At 45.2% G+C, this 18,546-nt stretch overlaps 1 protein-coding gene across 2 annotated transcripts in view; it reads right to left on the bottom strand.

Annotated features, from left to right (window-relative positions):
- The window catches only part of LOC137322730 (P2Y purinoceptor 8-like), a 34,743-nt gene extending 16,726 nt beyond the window's left edge, over positions 1 to 18,017 (bottom strand). Inside the window, exon 1 of one of the 2 annotated variants that reach the window (XR_010963221.1) lies at positions 17,691 to 18,017. The gene's annotated coding sequence lies outside the window, so the exon portion shown is untranslated. The remainder of the gene's footprint in view (positions 1 to 17,690) is intronic. The other variant, XM_067985728.1, reaches the window with a different exon arrangement.
- Between the last annotated feature and the right edge of the window lie 529 nt (positions 18,018 to 18,546).

Here is an 18,546-nt window from a genome sequence, read left to right as displayed (position 1 = left end):
GAGGGGGGGGGAGTGGTGATCACGTTGCTCGCCCAATGATGTTGGCACGAGGCATGACCCCTTTTCAGGATTGTGCCTCATTTCAATTTGATGGCAAGTTGTCAGCGCTAATCACTCTGGTAATTGGACAGCTCACACATTGAGGGGGAGAAGGGCAGGGATTTTGGGTGCCCCGACGTCCACTCTCACAGGGGAGGTGCAGTGCTCATTGTGGAGCTCGAATGATGGCTATTTATGGTGGACTGGGAGAGTGCCCAGATTCTCCAATAATACCATGGAGGTGTTCGTTGAGGAAGTGAGGAGGAGGAAGAAAGAATTATTTTCATCAGATTGGAGAAAGGCTTCCCGCCGTACTGCTAGGGAAGTTGGGTCCGATTAGGTTAAACGTTTAAATGCACGTGGTTTATCCTCTCACGCCTGGAAGCAGCGCAGAAAGAAGTTCAATGACCTGACCCGAGCTGCGACTAGGACTCCCATTCACAATCTTGTTGTCATTGTTGGCACAGCCTTGTACCACTGAAAATCTGGCCCTCTCTCGCTTCACTTTCCTTTCATCCAATCATTGCAACACCCTTCAATGGCCCACTCTCTCCTGCCACCTCTAAGCTCTGTCACTGCTCTCACAATTAATGTCCTCTCTTCGTAGTACCAGATAAACTATTCTACCCTCCCACACTGATGTTCAGAAGTCTTTAACACACCGCTCGCTGACAAACTCCCTTTCCTCTCGGAAGACAAACTAATGCACAATGCCAGGGGGAGGGACCCCATCCTCTCACGTGTTCAGACCTGCTGAAGGGGACGCCATGGATATCATGGGCGGAGGGAGAGCCCTCGCCGTTGCTGAGGGTAAGGCAGGAGGAAGCATGTTATAGCATGCTTGGCCCTATAACCATCCATTTCTCTTATCACCTAACTATCCCCCCTCACTGAGTCTGCTTCACAGCCTGGTGCATCATTAAGCAAACACTCTTTTTGCAATGATTGCCTCTTGCTACTAGCCATTTTCTCTATTTCCTCCTTGCAGGCTCTGATGAAGTTCCAGGCCCTCTGGCAGTAGAGGAGGAGGAGGAGGCCCCCTCTGTGAAATTGGGTAGAGATGAGAGGGGTAGGCGTCAGGCCTGCCTCGCTCAGGATTCTTCAGCGGCCGCCAACTTAAAGTTAGTTTTTTTTTAATGCCAATTTTACAAAAACTTTCTTGAGGAGCCGGGAGGAGCAGAACTGTTCCACAGTGGTTGCGATCGATTGTCCGCTCCAACCCTTCTCCCAGGACTTACCTTCGGACCATTGCCGATGTGGCAAGTGGCCTCACATTTGTTCACATTTCAATAACGCTGAGTCTGGGCTCGGTGAATTTCTACACTGCATGTTTAAGATTTGAATCTGGCCTCTGTACCATATCCTGTTTAGATTCTTATCTTAAAAAAATCAGTTACTTTCTGTTTCCTCGTTTAATACCGAAATCTAATTAAAGATTACTGATTCACATGCAAGCTATTCAAGGAACTAGGGTCTAAATAAGAAATCCATTTTTTTTAATTCATTATAAAAAAGGCCAGGCCTGCATTTATTGTCCATCCCTAATTGCCCTTGAGAAGGCTAGGCCATTTCAGAGGGCAGGTAAGAATCAACCACGTTGCTGTGGGACTTGAGACACATATAGAACAGCAGATTTTCTTTCTTAAAGGAATTAGATGGGCTTTTATGACAATCTGGTAGTTTCATTATTTATACTAGCTTTTTACTTTGAACTAACTGAATTTAAATTTCCCCAGCTGCTGTGGTGGGATTTGAACTCATAGTACTGTCTAGATTACTAGTCTAAAGCCTCTAGATTACTAGCTCAGTAACATAACCACTATGCTACTGTACTTGCAGCGGTATGGTTCAATACCATAGAAAGGACCATCTTTTACGCTCATTTTAATTTTGAGGTTGACAATGACTAAGATTCACACAGGTATGAAGGGCCGAATGGCCTCATTCAGTGCTGTATCCTACTATGATACAATGAAGAAGAATTCACAATTCAATGTTTGGCTTGGCTCCAGTTTAGCTCATTTCCTAAGCTCACAGGGCCTTGGAGAGTGGCTCCAACTGTAACGAGGGTTATGTGGGATATGAATTAAAATGGTGAATATTCTTACCTTTCGAACTGAGAAAACTGCTCCATGAACTTCATAGACACGTTTCACTTCCATCAAGTAAGATCGACCATCATTTGGACTCGCTTATCAGAAATAAAACAAGCTTACAAAAGCTCTGACCATTCTCCTCTATCCTACATTGAAACTGCTTAAATTTTTCATCGCACAAAAATAACCTGGGTGTTTCCCAAATGTGAGTTAACAAGCTTCTCCATAAAAGTGTCAGAATTTTTTTTTTTTACGTGTTTCCAGTCCAAGGAGTTGATTTTAACCGTTCCCGTCCACTGCAAAGAAAAATCAGGCGCGATGTAAAATGGGCCATCGAAGCACTGCCGTCCGTTTCCCGACCAGTGAGAAGGGTTAACATTGACCCCGCCACCCCCCCCTCCCCAAGTATGGGTCAGCTGGGTTATTTATTACACTCTTAGAATTATAGAATTTTACAGCACAGAAGAGGCCATTTGGCCTATCATGCCTATTCCGGTTCTCTGAAAGTGTTATCCACTTTGTCTCATTCACTTGTCCATTCCCACCACACTTTTAAATTTTAATCCACTTTCCTATTAAAAGCTATTATGGATTCTGCTTCCGCCATTGTTCCCGATGGGGCATTCGGGTGCGCCCATTTATGGAGTGAAGGGTAAGTACTCTGCGTCAGAATGGTGAGGTTCAAGGCTCCTGAGATATTGGGCCTCAGACCTCATTATCATAGAGGCAGCACGGTGCAACGGACCCCTGTATCTTCTCCATCACAAAGGCCACCTCATTCCACCTCCGCATCATCACCCACCTCCATCTTTACCTCAACGCATCTGCCACGAAAACCCTCATCCATGCCTTTGTCAGCTTCAGCTCATCCAAAACTCTGCTTCTTGTTTCCTATCTCACACCAAATAAAAAGCAAAATACTGCGGATGCTGGAAATCTGAAGAACATCGTCCAGTTCTGATGATAGGGCTTCGACCTGAAACATTAACTCTTTCTTTCGCCACAGATGCTGCCTCACTTGCTGAGCTTTTCCAGCATTTCCTGTTTTTATTTCACACCAAATAAACCTAACCACCACACCCATCCTCGCTGACCTACATTGGCTCCCAGTCCCCCATGCTTCAAATTTAAAATTCTCATTCTTGTGTTCAACTCTTTCCAAGGCCTCGCCTCTCCTTTTCTCTGTAACCTGATCCAGCCCTACAGCCTTCCTCCTATACTCTCTGTTCCTCTGATTCTGGCCTGCTGTATTAGCCCCTCCTTTCGTCCAATTATTGACACCTTTGCCTTCAGCCACCTAGATGCCACACTTTGGAATTCACTTCCTAAATCCCTCCACCTCCTCTTCTGCTAATAAGGCCCCCCCTTAAAACCCACCTCTTTGACCCCCTTAAAACCCATCTCTTTGTCACCCCTTGCAATCTCTCCTGTTTCGGCCATTTTCCTCATACCTTTGTGTCCTGTCTTGGGATGATTTTCTACATTGAGGGTGCTGTAAGAATGCAAATTGTTGCTGCGCAAAAGAAATCTCTCTTAACCTCTCCCTTCATTCCTTTGGCAATCTTAAATTTGTGTCCTCATCTTCCAAGTCTCTAGTCGAAATGTCAACCAGAGCAAGAAAAGTGAATTAAGCTTTAGTTTTGGGAGTATTAACAGAAAAAAACACACATTTAGGGTTAGCTTGAATCCAAACAAAATCAATAATTTCAGGTGGTGCAAAATGGAATCAATGCTGGAACAGAATTTTGATTACATTATCATGTGACATGATTACACCGGATCCCAGCTATGATGATCTTGTGAACCATACAATGTTTGAAGGGCTGGCTGATACAAACTCTTCGCAATGACTTGTGAAGCATAGCCACTTGGGCATTTACCATAAGGTGCCAACACCTTTGGAGCCATGCCCCAGCGAGAGTCAGCACCTTCAGGAGAAGAAGGGGGAAAAAAGAGGAGTGCATTATTCTGGGGCTTTTTCTTAACGGGGAAATATGTCCTCCATGCGCCGGGCATAGGGGTAATTCTGTGATTCCACACTTGAAAGGAAAACGGACTGCACTGCAGCCGTGATTTTCTGACCCATGTTCCTTATGAGTGTGCCTCCCTGCTGGGATCGGGAATGAGGGAGTTATCCTTCATGTGTCTCCCATCACGCCCTCTCCAAACTCAACTTGTCCATGAGACCCACCTCCTGCTCTCTTGACCCCTCTTTCCCTCTAAACTGCTGATAACCCAACTTCTCTTCCTGCCCTCCCCCACCTCCCATGCTAGCTGATATTATACATAGTTCACACTCCTCACGTATTGTCTCTCTTCCTTTCAAAACCTCCTCCTTTATGTGCAGCGAGACTGTAAATAGGTTTATGCAAAATGTATTCATGATTTTTTTTTTACACATGGCGCTTGGCGAACTTCTTCTCCCAAGATTCTTCTTTATTTTACTACAGAGAGAGAGTGGGGGGCGGGGAGATATGAAAAATGTGCCAAATGAGAGAGTACAGTCGGAGGTGCCATCTTTCGGATGAGACGTTAAACTGAAACCTCATCTGCTTTCTCAGGTGGATGTAAAAGATCCCATGACACTATTCAAAGACGAGCTAGGGAGTTCTCCCCAGTGTCCAGGTCAATATTTATCACTTAACCAACATCACTAGAATAGACTTATCTTATCATTATCTCATTGCTTTTTGTGGGATCTTGGGTGCACAAATTGGCTGCCGTGTTTCCTACAACAGTGACTACACTTCAAAAGTATTTCATTGATTGTAAAGCACTTTGGGGCATCCTGAGGTCATGGAAGGTGCTATATAAATGCAAGTTCTTTCTTTAAGGTGCAACATATATATTTTTGACATAAATTCTTTACTTCATTGTAGGTATAAATATCAATCATATTTACTCTTGCACTAATTTTCAATGTGTACTTCAAAATTAACTTTCTTTTCTTGCTCTAATGTCATCCCATTATGCATGAAGTTAGGCAAGGGGAATCCTTTTGCACTGCATTCATTTCACACAAGTGGAATGACCAAGGCCCTGATATTCCTGGGGTCCCACTCTGCCCACACAAGTGAAGTGGAGTGGAACCCCATTCCACTCTGCCCAACAACGCAGACCTACATCATGGGAACAGGTTCACCTGCATGTCTGGGGCAGACGCCCACCCTGACCTATCCATCAGAATGTCAGAGTGATGCTGTGCCACTCCGATGGCAGATAGGATGCCCTGGAAGGGGCCAACGAAAATTTTCTTTTCCACCTCTCCTGCTCCCAGTCCTCTCCAGGAAGGTAATCAATCCTCTCTGTAACCTTTCCTTAATAAGGGTTTGGGGTTTTACAAATACCTCAGTGGGACTCGTGTCAGGTCTCAGCTGGTGTGAGTTTCCCTGGGGCCTGATGGAGGCAGAATGGGTAGAATTTCCTGGGGTAGCATGGGACTCTACGAGACATGCCCCCCTTGACATAGAATCATAGAAAGGTTACAGCATGGAAGGGAGGCCATTTGGCCCATCAAGTCCACGCCGGCTCTATGCAAGTGCAATCCAGCTAGTCCCACTCCCCCGCCCTATCCCCGTAGTCCTGCAAATTTTGTCCTTTCAAGTACTTATCCAGTTCCCTTTTGAAGGCCATGATTGAATCTGCCTCCACCACCCCCTCAGGCAGTGCATTCCAGATCACAGCCACTCGCTGTGTGAAAATGTTTTTCTTCATGTCACCTTTGGTTCTTTTGCCAATCACCTTAAATCTATGTCCTCTGATTCTTGACCCTTCTGCCAATGGGAACAGTTTCCCTCTATCTACTCTGTCTAGACCCTTCATGATTTTGAATACCTCTATCAAATCTCCTCTCAACCGTCTCTGTTCCAAGGAGAACAACCCCAGCTTCTCCAGTCTATCCACGTAACTAAAGTCCCTCATCCCTGGAATCATTCTAGTAAATCTCTTCTGCACCCTCTCTAAGGCCTTCACATCTTTCCTGAAGTGCAGTGCCCAGAAGTGGACAACTGGATAGGGCGCAAGAAGATGATTTGTCATAACCCCCTCCCTCCCCCACCACTGGAATTTAAAGGGGCACTTCAGTTGGGGCAGACGGAATCCCGGAAGAATCTGGTTGTGCTCCAAATTCCTGGTCCTCACCCATGGGCGGAAATTTTCTTTTCCGCCCTCTCCAAACCCATGAATTTCAGGCCCAGCCTCTCTAATGTGCACGGACTGTTTCCAGAGAAGAATATTCTCTATAACGTAATGTAACAGTGAAGCAAGTGCCCTGTAAGTAAAGTAAATAGTTCCCGTTCTCTTTCATCAGTCCAGTAACTTCCTGCAGCGGAATGTAATTACAATTGATTCTTAAAAATTGAGAAACGGAGTTTGCCAGGAGCGATGCAATTGGAGAACATCATTCCTTCACCAAGGCTGACATTGTCCCTTTAACTTTGTCGGAACGACTTCACATTTCAATGAGTGCCTGCCTTACATAATGAACATTGCAGGTTCTCAAAGAGCACAATTATGAAATGGGAGGGGTATCTCCATCTCAGCATTTTGGTTTCAACGTGCTTCAAACTTGCACAATATTTTTCAGGCACACTACACTTAGCGAAATGTTACACAACACTCTGAGATTATGGTGACATTATGGAGGCCGGGAAGTATAAAAACAAAAATACAAGTCTGTAGGCTAGAAGCAACTATCACTGATATTATCATGTAAACCCTTAAAGGTTCCTATCAAGATTCTTTGTCCACTATTTTAATGGAGACTTTAGAACAGGAGAGAGAGCAACTTGGTACGAGCTCATTAAATGTTCGAGTGATAACATTGGCAACAGGAATTTCCAGGCTTATATTTTTTTGATTGGTTAAAATGATGGTTAAAAATATAGGGTTAGATTTTCAATTTGCTGCCAGTGTATAAAACTGGTATTGTGGATCAGCTAAATGCCAGTGAAAATCGGGTGGCTTCTATAATGGGTGGCCTCGTTTTCCTGGCCGGTTGTCTCAGGGCAAATTAATCTTACAGTGGGGGCCTCAATCAGGCTTCAGGCCCCTTATTTGCATATGCAAAAGGCCTACCGCCCATTTCAGGCGTTGGACCTGCACGCCGATTTTTTTTGGCTTTTACCAATATGCCGGCCGCCATATTAGAGGTTTAGGAGGCCATTTAGCAGCTGAAGAATGGGCATTCACCAGTCGAACTTCTAGTCCTCTAGTCCTAATTGGAAGCAATTATTAATAGCACGCACAATGATTTCAAGCACTTAGTGACAACAATATTCAGATAAGCTGCTCTCTTCTAACGCTTGATTCCTGCCTCCTTGTATTTCTGTTGCACTGACTACATTTTCGGTGTGAAGCCATCCGATTTAAAATTTGGCCAAGTGTAAATCCCGACTTGGAAATATATCGCCGTTCCTTCATCGCCGCTGGGTCAAAATCCTGGAACTCCCTACCTAACGTGTAAATCCCGACTTGGAAATATATCGCCGTTCCTTCATCGCCGCTGGGTCAAAATCCTGGAACTCCCTACCTAACAGCACCGTGGGAGAAACTTCACCACACGGACTGCAGCGGTTCAAGAAGGCGGCTCACCACCACCTTCTCAAGGGCAATTAGGGATGGGCAATAAATGCTGGCCTTGCCAGCGACGCCAGCAACCCATGAACGAATATAAAAAAAAATGTTTACATCCAATTTTGACACTTTAAGAGCAAAACAAAAAAGAAAATGGATGGGACACATGTAGAGAAGAAAGAAAGGATCCACTGATGGAATGAATGTTGCTCTTTTTAATGTCCTGCCCAATGTTTCCCTCCATGCCCATTAGTAATTCTCCAAACTCATTTTACGTAGGATCTTAACAGACAACAGAGAGGAGACCTTCGTTCAATAAGACTGCAAGTTAGCCAGGATGTCCTTGTTTCTCTGTCCCAACCAAACAGCAGGAACCAAGATGTAAGGTTTTATTTCAACATTTCTAGTCACCAGGGGGCTAATTTTAACTTTGAGCGATGATGTAAAACAGACGATATCGTATTAGCTGCCCATTGTACACCCCGCCCAATCTTTCCTTTCCATTGAAGTCACTTCTTTTCCTCCTGGACCCACAAAAATAATATCAGCCATGCTCGGCTGGACCTTTCCTCCTCTGTCACCCATGGAAATGATCAGGGTGCACACTGTGACCATTTCCGACCGAAAATGGCAATTGGGGTCCTAGGCCACCTATTTGCATATTCAATTGGGCCTACCACCTGGAACAGGCGGGTGCTTTGGGCTCCCAGCGGTAGGCCCCTTTCAAAATGGTGCCAGCCGCATCATTGGTGTCAATGGGTTGGTAAGAACAATCGACCCCATTTTGCAGTCGTTACCGCCCCCTTAACGCCGGTCAATTCAAGTTGAAATCGACCCCTTGTGCTTTGCTGAGCAGATAAGTAATTCATGATGGCTTTGCCATTCTATTACAGAAAACAAAAGTCTCTGAAGTGTGAATGCCTTACCATGTGTTAAATCTTGCCACGTCACCACCACAGAGCACACTTACAGGATATTCAAAGAAGTTATCTGCTCTTAACCATTTCTGCATAAGAAAACTGGAAATGAAATCACTGTAACCTAAAGACAAGAAAGGTTTTGGTCTGGTTATTGGTTGTACGGCTATGGGGTGTCATATCGATACGTCAGATTTGACAATTCGTGGTGAAGGGACAATCCAGATTTTTAAAAATTCTTCCCCAGGAGTTTCATTTGTGTAATTGCACAAAGGATGACGCTGAGCATGGATGTGGCCCCTGGTGCTTTTCTAATTGGGTTACCACAAAAAAGTTTTTCTACCTGAGGCAGTCACAGAAAGATAGAAGTTCTGGTTGCTTCATGTAGTGACATCTTAAATGCATTCCGTGAAAATTTCTTCTGGTTAATAGTTTTAGCAAAATCATCAACACGGATTAAGAGAAATACACACAAAAGCTTCCTAGAATCATACGGCCCATCGTGCCTGTGCTAGGTCTTTGAAAGAGCTATCTGATTAGTCCCACTTCCTCATTCTTTTCCTGTAGTCCTGCAAATCTTTCCTTTTCAAGTATTTATCCAATTCCTTTTTGAAAATTACTATTGAATCTATTTCCACCATCCTTTCAGGCAGAGCATTCCAGATCATAACAAATCGCTGCGTAAAAAAAAATTTGTCCTCTTCTTTCTTCTCATTCTTTTGCCAATTATCTTAAATCTGTGTTAGTAATTTAAAAAAATATTTTAATGTGAGATAAATACGTGAATTGAACATTGGCAGCCCGTACAGCATCGTGTTTTGGCTTTAACAATTCTAGAGAGGCGTGTGGCTCTTATTTAAAAGGAATTGATCATGATTCCTTTATCTTGGAGGAAACATGCCTCTGATTTTATCATGGCATGCTTAGATGAGTCCCCAAATATCTTACAGAAAGTAGATTTAACACCGGCGTTGTAAGTCTAGAGAGAGGAATTCCGCAACTTTGCGAATGGAAATCCGTTTCCAGTGGTGTGCCACAGGGCTCAGTGTTGGGTCCCTTGCTGTTTGTGGTATATATTAAGGATTTGGACTTGAGTGTAGGGGGCATGATTGGCAAATTTGCAGACGACACAAAAATTGGCCGTGTAGTTGATAGTGAAGAGGATAGCTGTAGACTCCAAGAAGAGCTCCAGCTGTGGTTAGGCCACAGCTGGAGTACTGTGTGCAGTTCTGGTCGCCGCACTACAGGAAGGATGTGATCGCTTTGGAGAGGGTGCAGAGGAGCTTCACCAGGATGTTACCAGGGCTGGAGCGCTTCAGCTATGAAGAGAGACTGGGAAGATTGGGTTTGTTTTCCTTGGAGCAGAGGAGGCTGAGGGGGGACATGATTGAGGTGTACAAAATTATGAGGGGCATAGATAGGATGGATACTCAGGAGCTTTTTCCCTTCGTTGAGGGTTCTATAACAAGGGGGCATAGATTCAAGGTAAAAGGCGGGAGGTTTAGAGGGGATTTGAGAAAGAACTTTTTCACCCAGAGGGTGGTTGGAGTCTGGAACTCACTGCCTGAGAGGGTTGTGGAGGCAGGAACCCTCACAACATTCAAGAAGCATTTGGATGAGCACTTGAAATGCCATAGCATACAAGGCTACGGACCAAATGCTGGAATATGGGATTAGATGAGACTGGGCTTGATGGCCGGCGCGGACACGATGGGCCGAAGGGCCTCTATCCGTGCTGTATAACTCTATGACTCTATATCAATGGGTTGGTGGAGTGGACGGAAAAGTGGCAAATGGAGTTCAACCCGAAGAAGTGTGAGGTAATGTTCTTCGGGAGGGCAAACAGTAAAAGGGAATACACAGTAAACGGGAGTATATTGAGAGGGGTAGAGGAAGTGAGAGACGTTGGAGTGCATGTGCACAGGTCCCTGAAGGTGGCAGTACAGGTAAATAAGGTTGTGAAGAAGGCATACGGAATGCTCTCTGATAGTGGTGAGGCGTAGAATACAAAAGCAGGGATGTGATGATGGAACCGTATAAAACACTGGTCAGGCCACAGCTGGAGTATTTTGTGCAGTTCTGGTCACCACATTACAGGAAGGAAGTAATTGCGCTGGAGAGAGTGCAGAGAAGATTTACAAGAATTTTGCCAGGGCTTGAAAATTGCAACTAGTAGGAGAGATTGGATAGGCTGAGGTTGTTTTCCTTGGAGCAGAGGAGGCTGAGGGGTGAATGGTGGTAAATGGCAAGGGTTTAAAGTGAGATGGAAGAGGGTAAGGCACGTGAAGAAGGAGAATGTGGCAAAGGGAAGAGGCCAAGATGAGATTACTGTCATTGCCTCCATGAATTGGGTGGGGCAAGTGATGGAATGTGTAGCTGGGAGACGAAGCTTCAACGAGGGGGGAAAAGTCACCACCTGTAAGCCAGGTTTCTGTCAGGGCAAGGATGTTGACACATTCAACTGAAGGAATGGCTGCCAATGGTGGAGCGATGAAAATGGGGGATGCGCAAGAAGCCAGAATTGGAGGACACAGAGATCTCAGAATGTTGTGGGGCTGGAGGAGGTTACAGAGATAGGAAGGGGCGAGGCCATGGAGGGATTTGTAAACAAGGATGAGAATTTTAAAATCGGGGTGTTGCTGGACCGGGAGCCAACATAGGTCAGCGAGCAAAGGAGTGATGGGTGAATGGGACTTGGTGCGAGTTAGGATACGGGCAGCAGAGTTTTGGATGAGCTCAAGTTTATGGAAGTTTATGGAGCTCAATTTTCGATGATACTTTGGATTGGCAGTTACACTTTTTTCTAGGTCTCATTTTTCCCCTCCGATCATCCTCTTAACATGTTTCTGTACCGTGGAACGTTATATTCATTTCCATCCTTTGAATTTAGCCATGTTTCTGTGATTCCCACCATATCATGGTTCTCTACTGCCAAAACAGTCTCCAGTTCTGGCATCTAATTCCTAATGCTTCTAGCATACATGCGCACACATCTTATTATAGATTTGCCAACTTTCACATACCCTAGTGTCCACCTGCCTCTGGTTCATGTGTGTCTCCGTGGCTATCTATGTCTCGGGATGAGGGACTTCAGTTATGTGGAGAGACTGGAGAAGCTTGGGTTGTTCTTCTTAGAACAGACAAGGTTAAGGGGAGATTTAATAGAGGTGTTCAAGATCATAAACGGTTTTGTAGAGCAAATAAGGAGAAACTTTTTTCAATGGCAGAAGGGGTCGGTAACCAGAGATCACAGGTTTAAGGTGATCGGCAAAAGAGCCAGAGGCGACATGAGGAAACATTTTTTTAATGCAGCGAGTTGTTATGATCTGGAATGCACTGCCTGAAAGGGTGGTGGAAGCAGATTCAATAGTAACTTTCAAAAGGGAATTGGATAAATACTTGAAGATAAAAAATTGACAGTGCTATGTGGAAAGAGCAGGGTAGTGGGACTAATTGGATAGCTCTTTCATGATCTGCTGAGTGGCCTCCTCCTGTGCTGTACCTACCATGATATTATGATATGTACTTGTTGACTGCCTTCTACCCCACCCCATGACCTGTCGTCTCTGGGATGCAGTTTCTTCTCCCGTGTTCCTCCACACCCCCTCCCCCAAACCTATCTAGTTTAAACGATCTTCTATTTTTCTGCTTCAATGTCCCTCGCAGCACACTCCTGCTCCTCCGGGGCCCACAAAAATAATTCACCACTTAGTTTTGCATGACACTCTCCAGTTCCACCGCCCGCGAAAGTGGTCGGGGCCCACACTGGGCAGGCGGTCACAAATTCTGACCTAAAGTGGCGATCGGAGTCCTATTTACATCATCGGACCCCGATTTCCATATTATAGATCTCAACGGTAATAAAAGTTGGGCAGTCGCTATAATGGGTGGCCAATCTTCATCGTCAATATTACGACCAGACAACAAGTTTAAAATTGACTCCTGTATCTTTCCTATTGTGATCACTCAGACAGGTACAAAAAAGAATGTTGGCCTTTATCTCAAGAGGACTGGAATACAAAGGGGTGGAAGTTATGTTACAGCTGTACAGAGCTCTGGTTAGACCCTATCTGGAGCACTGCATTCAGTTCTGGGCACCTCACCTCAGGAAGGATATGTTGGCTTTGGAGGGGGTGCAGTACAGATTCATCAGAATGATACCGGGGCTGACAGGGTTAAATTATGAGGACAGGTTGCATAGGCTAGGCATATATTCCTTTGATTAAAGAAGATAAAGGGGTGATATAATTGAGATGTTCAAGATGATGAAAGGATTTGATAAGGTAGACAGAGTGAAACTATTTCCTAACATTCTGCAGTGAATTAATTCGTATTTATGGCACAAATCCAGCAATTTCTTAAAACTCACAGAGGGGTTGAGGGAGAGATCCCATTTTCACAAGGCTAATGGCGGAGCAGCACAAATCGGCCAGCAGCTTGTAGCATATCCCTTCCTCGCCATTAAACGCGCGCTGTTATATTTCCCAGCAAATTCTGGGCCATAGTTTTTTTTTATTTGATGGTTTTTGTAATAAAATGTTAAATGTTGTAAAATGTTACAGTTTTGAAATAAAAGATGCAGGACGCTAAATTGGGCCGTGTAGCGCCCGTTGTTTCGGCGCTACACGGCCTCTTCGACATCCAAGATGGCGTCTTGGATGTGCACGCACGTTTCCAGCGTGATGTGCACCAGGCATCATCTTGGTATAGGAGTTAGCGCAGGCGCAGATAACGAACACTGGAATCATGTAAAGTAGGAAGAAAATGGCTTCAATCAGTGTGCAACGCTGATTTAAAGTGATCGACACCATTTTGGGACTTAACGCTCAACTCATTGCATAGTCTTAACCCTGACCATCTGAACGTGTCTTAGAGTGCCTGAAGGACTCCCCGCTGGCGTTATTTAAAGAGACCATGCAGGGTTTACAGGTTAGTGGCTGGATTATTGCTTCTGGCTGCCGAGACATTTGTAACTGTTTTTGGAGGTCTGTTACACTTGAATACTAGGACGTGGCAACATAGCATAACATTTAGAGCCAGGACATGCAGGGGTGAAATTAGGAAATGTTTCTACACGCAAAGGTTGGGAGAAGTTTGGAACGCTCTTCTGCAAAGGCCAGTTGATGCTCAATTGAGAATTCTAAACCTGAGATTGATAGGTTTCTGTGAACCAAGGGTATTAAGGGATATGGGGCTAAGGCGGGTAAATGGAGTTAGGTCACAGGTCCACCATGATCTGATCGAGTGGCGCAAGCAGCAAAATGCTACCGCTACTTGCTGCCTCCTGATATATGCCAGCTTCTCCTGCAAGAAAGCGGGCGTGTGTATGAGTGATGTGCCTATCATGGTTGAATAGCTGCCAGTGTGTGTGGCCTGTGAGTTGTGGGTGGGTGGCTTGCAACGGTGGTAATATGTAAGGGTGAGAGTGTTGAGTACTGATGGAAAGGGTTTGTTGGTATGTGGGCGATGGGGGGTGTAGTGCATGGAGCAGTGGATGCGGCTCATGGTGCAGTTGGTAGGAGACGCCACTTGATTTTTGACCTCACTCACCTTGACCAGTCATGTCAAAGCATTGAACTTCTTCCTGCACTGCATCCATGTTCATGATGCTGTGTCCCTGGCATTGACTTCATCCCCTACTGCCTCCCACTACCTTTTGGGTGTATGTCTGGAGGGCCTCTTGCTCCCCACCGTCGTCCCCCACCCCTGCTGATATAGGACGTCCCTCCTTCTGTCCACCTCTTGCACCAAGGCCTCTGGTGCATCAGCAGAGAACCTTGGTGCACAAAGCCTCAGATCGGCAGATTGGTGAGGTCTGGCATGCAGATTGGAGAATATGGGATTTAGTAGTGTGCAACCTTTATTCAATGTTTTAACATAACTCATCAGTATGTAAAAATAGGGATGGGACCTGCATCTGTGCTTTACGTGTGCAATGTCTAATCTTCGTTCAGACTCCGTGCAGACAGCAGGCTGTTATATTCAGCAAATAACAGGTACCAGCTACCTTTAAGAGATTTCTAACAGACAGCCTGCCTTTAAGAGTTTGGAGCTACCCCCTGCTGCTGGAAAGTGCGAATTGCATGGAATCCTCGTTCAACGCTGATTTCCAACGCAGATTGCAGGTAAGTCCTCAGGCCTGACAAAAATCTCATCCTGCCTGCATTGGGGCCATTGGGGGTGGGGTAATAGCAGATCGTGCTACTCCCGCCCAAAAACAGACCCTATCCAATTTTTCCCCCTAAATGTTAGAAAATGTTACAGTTTTGTAATAAAATGTTAAATGTTATAAAATGTTACAGTTTTGTAATAAAAGGTTAAATGTTATAAAGTGTTACAGTTTTGTAATAAAATGTTAAATGTTATAAAGTGTTACAGTTTTGTAATAAAATGTTAAATGTTATAAAGTGTTACAGTTTTTGCTCTCCACACTGTGCACAAGCCTTCATCCAGGCAGCTGACTAGCTTCAAAGCTCTGCCGACACCAATCGACAACCAGCTATGGGGGCGTGAGACCACATCAAATCACACTTTAACCCCCCCTCTCCCCCCTTCCCCCCCCCCGCCCCCTCGCCCCCCACCGCTGAAACAGCTGGCTTTCATTCAGCCGCCAACGCCCAGTGACCCGGGCAGAGATCAAGGACTTTAAAAAAGAGACATCCCTGCGGGGCCCCACCTGGCTAGTGTCAGCGATGCTATGGTTCTGTCCCAGTTACTGCGAGCGCCAGCTGCGGAAATCCACAGTGCACCTGCTGGGCTGGGGCGGCCACAACTGAAAGGCGTAGAGTTACCTGTGCCCGCCCACGCACGAGTACATATCAACTCTACATTTCCCACCACTGCAACCAAAACAAATGGTAGCAGCAAGCTGCAAATTGCTATTCAGCTAATACAACAAGAAAAACACATGACATCGGGTCGTGATACAGATGGCTCCCTTCGCAGAATCATTGCCGCCAGGGCAGCTGTTGGCATGCTGTAATCTGCCTCAGCTGGGAAAGGCTGGCAAGGGAGAGGGCAACGCCAGCTCGGATTCTCGTGCCTGCTCACCATCCAGTGACCCCTGGTGGACAGTACGGGTACGGAGATTGGTTCAGGTCCAGTGTTTGGTCTCAGCTGACTTGCAGCTTGAATAGCTTGCTGACTGACGCTTCCCCGACTCAAGGTCGAAGAGCAGTCACATTTGAGCGAGGCGTGCAGTACGGCTATCGGCTTCTATTGAACTTGTAAAATAGGCGAGAGACAGCGGCTTCAGGATGAAAGGGGAGAAAGCTGGCAAAAAGAAAATCCAAAACGAAAGAAAGAATTTGCATTTTTATGGCGCCTTTCATGACCTCAGGGCGTCCTACAGCCAATTGAGTATGGGTTTTTTAAGTGTAGTCACTGTTGCAATGTAGGAAACGCGGCAGCAGCAAGGTCACACAAACAGCAACAAGATAATGGCCAGATAATCTGTTTTTTTAGTGATGTTGGTTGAGGGATAAATATTGGCCAAAACACATGCGAAAATTCCCCCGCTCTTAGAATCATAGAATCATAGAAGTTTACAACATGGAAACAGGCCCTTCGGCCCAACATGTCCATGTCGCCCTGTTTATACCACTAAGCTAGTCCCAATTGCCTGCACTTGGCCCATATCCCTCTATACCCATCTTACCCATGTAACTGTCCAAATGCTTTTTAAAAGACAAAATTGTACCTGCCTCTGGCAGCTCGTTCCAGACACTCACCACCCTTCATTGAAATAACCCTATGGGATCTTTTACATTCACCTGAGAGGGCAGTCAGTTTAACGTCTCATCCGAAAGACAGCACCTCCAACAGTGCAGCACTCCCTCAGGAGTATCAGCCTAGGTTTTGTGCTCAAGTCTCTGGAGTGGGGCTTGAACATACAAACTTCTGACTCAGTAGTGAAAGTGCTACAGACTGAGCCACGGCTGCACATAAAACAATTCTCTACCCTTCCAACCCCATTAACACTCGTTAGGTACACTCTTCATAAACTCGCAGCGACATGCTACCAGAGAAGGCACAATCATTATATAAATGTAGAGACTTGTCAGACTGACGGCCCCGGCACGCTGTTGTGTGACAGCATGTTAGGGCGTGGGTTTGTGGCCGTGGATTGCAATGCGGTGACATCCCTCTCTCTTCCTCACAGCTGTGGGGAGGCTGGAGCGTGGGAGCTGCCCGCTCCTACCACAGAGAGGCTTTGTTAAAGCAAAACGAATCAAACGGCTAAGCGGGAAGAAAAGTCACCGGGGGTCGACCACGCCTGCCGCAGTTCAGTGCCGCTGCGAGAGGTACGGTCCAACCCCCTGCCCACGAAAAGTCAGCGCACCGCGGCAGGAGCAAAGAACGTCTTGCCAGGGCACACGCGGGTAATATCTACCTAGCAGCCTTGACACTTATACACGACGGAGAATTAAAATGATGCATTCCGCAACCTATTAAATAGACATTATTATTGCAATATATAAACTTTATCAATATAATAATTACCAGCTTGGTGTGTGATAACTAATGCCGTGTTGAACTCCTTTCAGGCACCCACCAGCAGAGTCCGTACAATGCTGGTGTCTGCCCTGCCATGTGGTTACTGTGCGACTGGTTGCACTTATAACTTTCACTCACGCAAAGACTTTTTAAAAAAAACTGCTTGCATATGAAGGCAACAGTGAGCTGAACATGCTGTACGCTACTGAGAGATTCTCCACCACATGCTATTAACAACATATCTGAACAGACATCACAATTCGTCCTTTTGGCCCAATACATTGTGGAGATCCAACAGGAATTCAGCTGCTATCTTGATTATTAATTGTTAAAAAAAGATAATGAACAAATCGCACTAAATGTAAGTTTAGTTACAAAGTACGTCACGCTTTATAACATGTGCTGTCTCTCTAAATGCTAAGCCTGTAAATTATAGAAATGTGACTGATAGCTATTAATAAGGGATGAAGTGCTGAAATCAAGGTTATGTTTATCTGTGCAAACGCAAGCACGTGGACACAGAAAGCTGTATATACATAATATGCAGCTAGATAGTAAACTGACTCACCTGACAAGCGTGAGGTTGACTGCAACGCAGTAGAGCTATCGCATTTCTGCATTGTTGCTTGATCCTTTTGCGAACTATATCATGTACCTGTCAGGAAATGACGATTCACAAGGAAGCGTCTGGTTTCCTTTTAACTATTCTCAGATCAAAACGGCAAGATCGTTAGATAATCCCACACGCACATCGCAAACGCCACTTTTAACAAAAGCTGCGCTTGGTGTAATTTATTTCTATTCCCTTTTATAACTACTCACTTTTTTTTAGTTGTGGATAAGATACGGAATATTTTTTTTAAATGTGGAAATGCATGAAATGCCATGATGGAAATATGCCTTCAACCAAGTTTTCTCTGCACAGGTTTTGAGTCGACTTGAAGTTAATCTATCTGTAATGAATACCGAGGCAAACAAAATATGTTTTGCAACCTTATTTTGTTCTCTAACAGGAAGTTCTTGTCTCAAACCCGGAATTAGCTCCGTATTGTTCCTAATCAGTAAAAAACATATATAGAGCACACACCCTGTTATCGGTTGCTTTTAAATTTTACAGTTTGCTTCATCACCCAGTCTTCACCTTCACCCTTACCTACAGCTTGATTGTCTCCCCAAAATAATTGTCAAGCCATGCCAGCGTCTCTAGAATAAAGGCACTACCCAGCGTAAAATTGATTCATACAGATCAGGAAGACCTCGAATTAGAACAGAAGTTTGGTCCAAGTTAGCTGGTTTCGGCCAAGGTGGTAGTTGGGGTGCTGCAAATCTCCCGAGGGCCTCTTGGCTAAGAAGGTGAAACATTAGCCAAGGTTCCTGCTCCCATCCACTATCTAGTCACCTCTACTAGAAAGTGCATGTGTGGA

Source organism: Heptranchias perlo, chromosome 6 (assembly GCF_035084215.1).
Source record: "Heptranchias perlo isolate sHepPer1 chromosome 6, sHepPer1.hap1, whole genome shotgun sequence".
Classification (NCBI taxonomy): Eukaryota; Metazoa; Chordata; class Chondrichthyes; order Hexanchiformes; family Hexanchidae; genus Heptranchias; species Heptranchias perlo.
The sequence above is the reverse complement of the archived record's forward strand: the minus strand, read 5'-3'. Positions and strand labels throughout refer to the sequence as shown.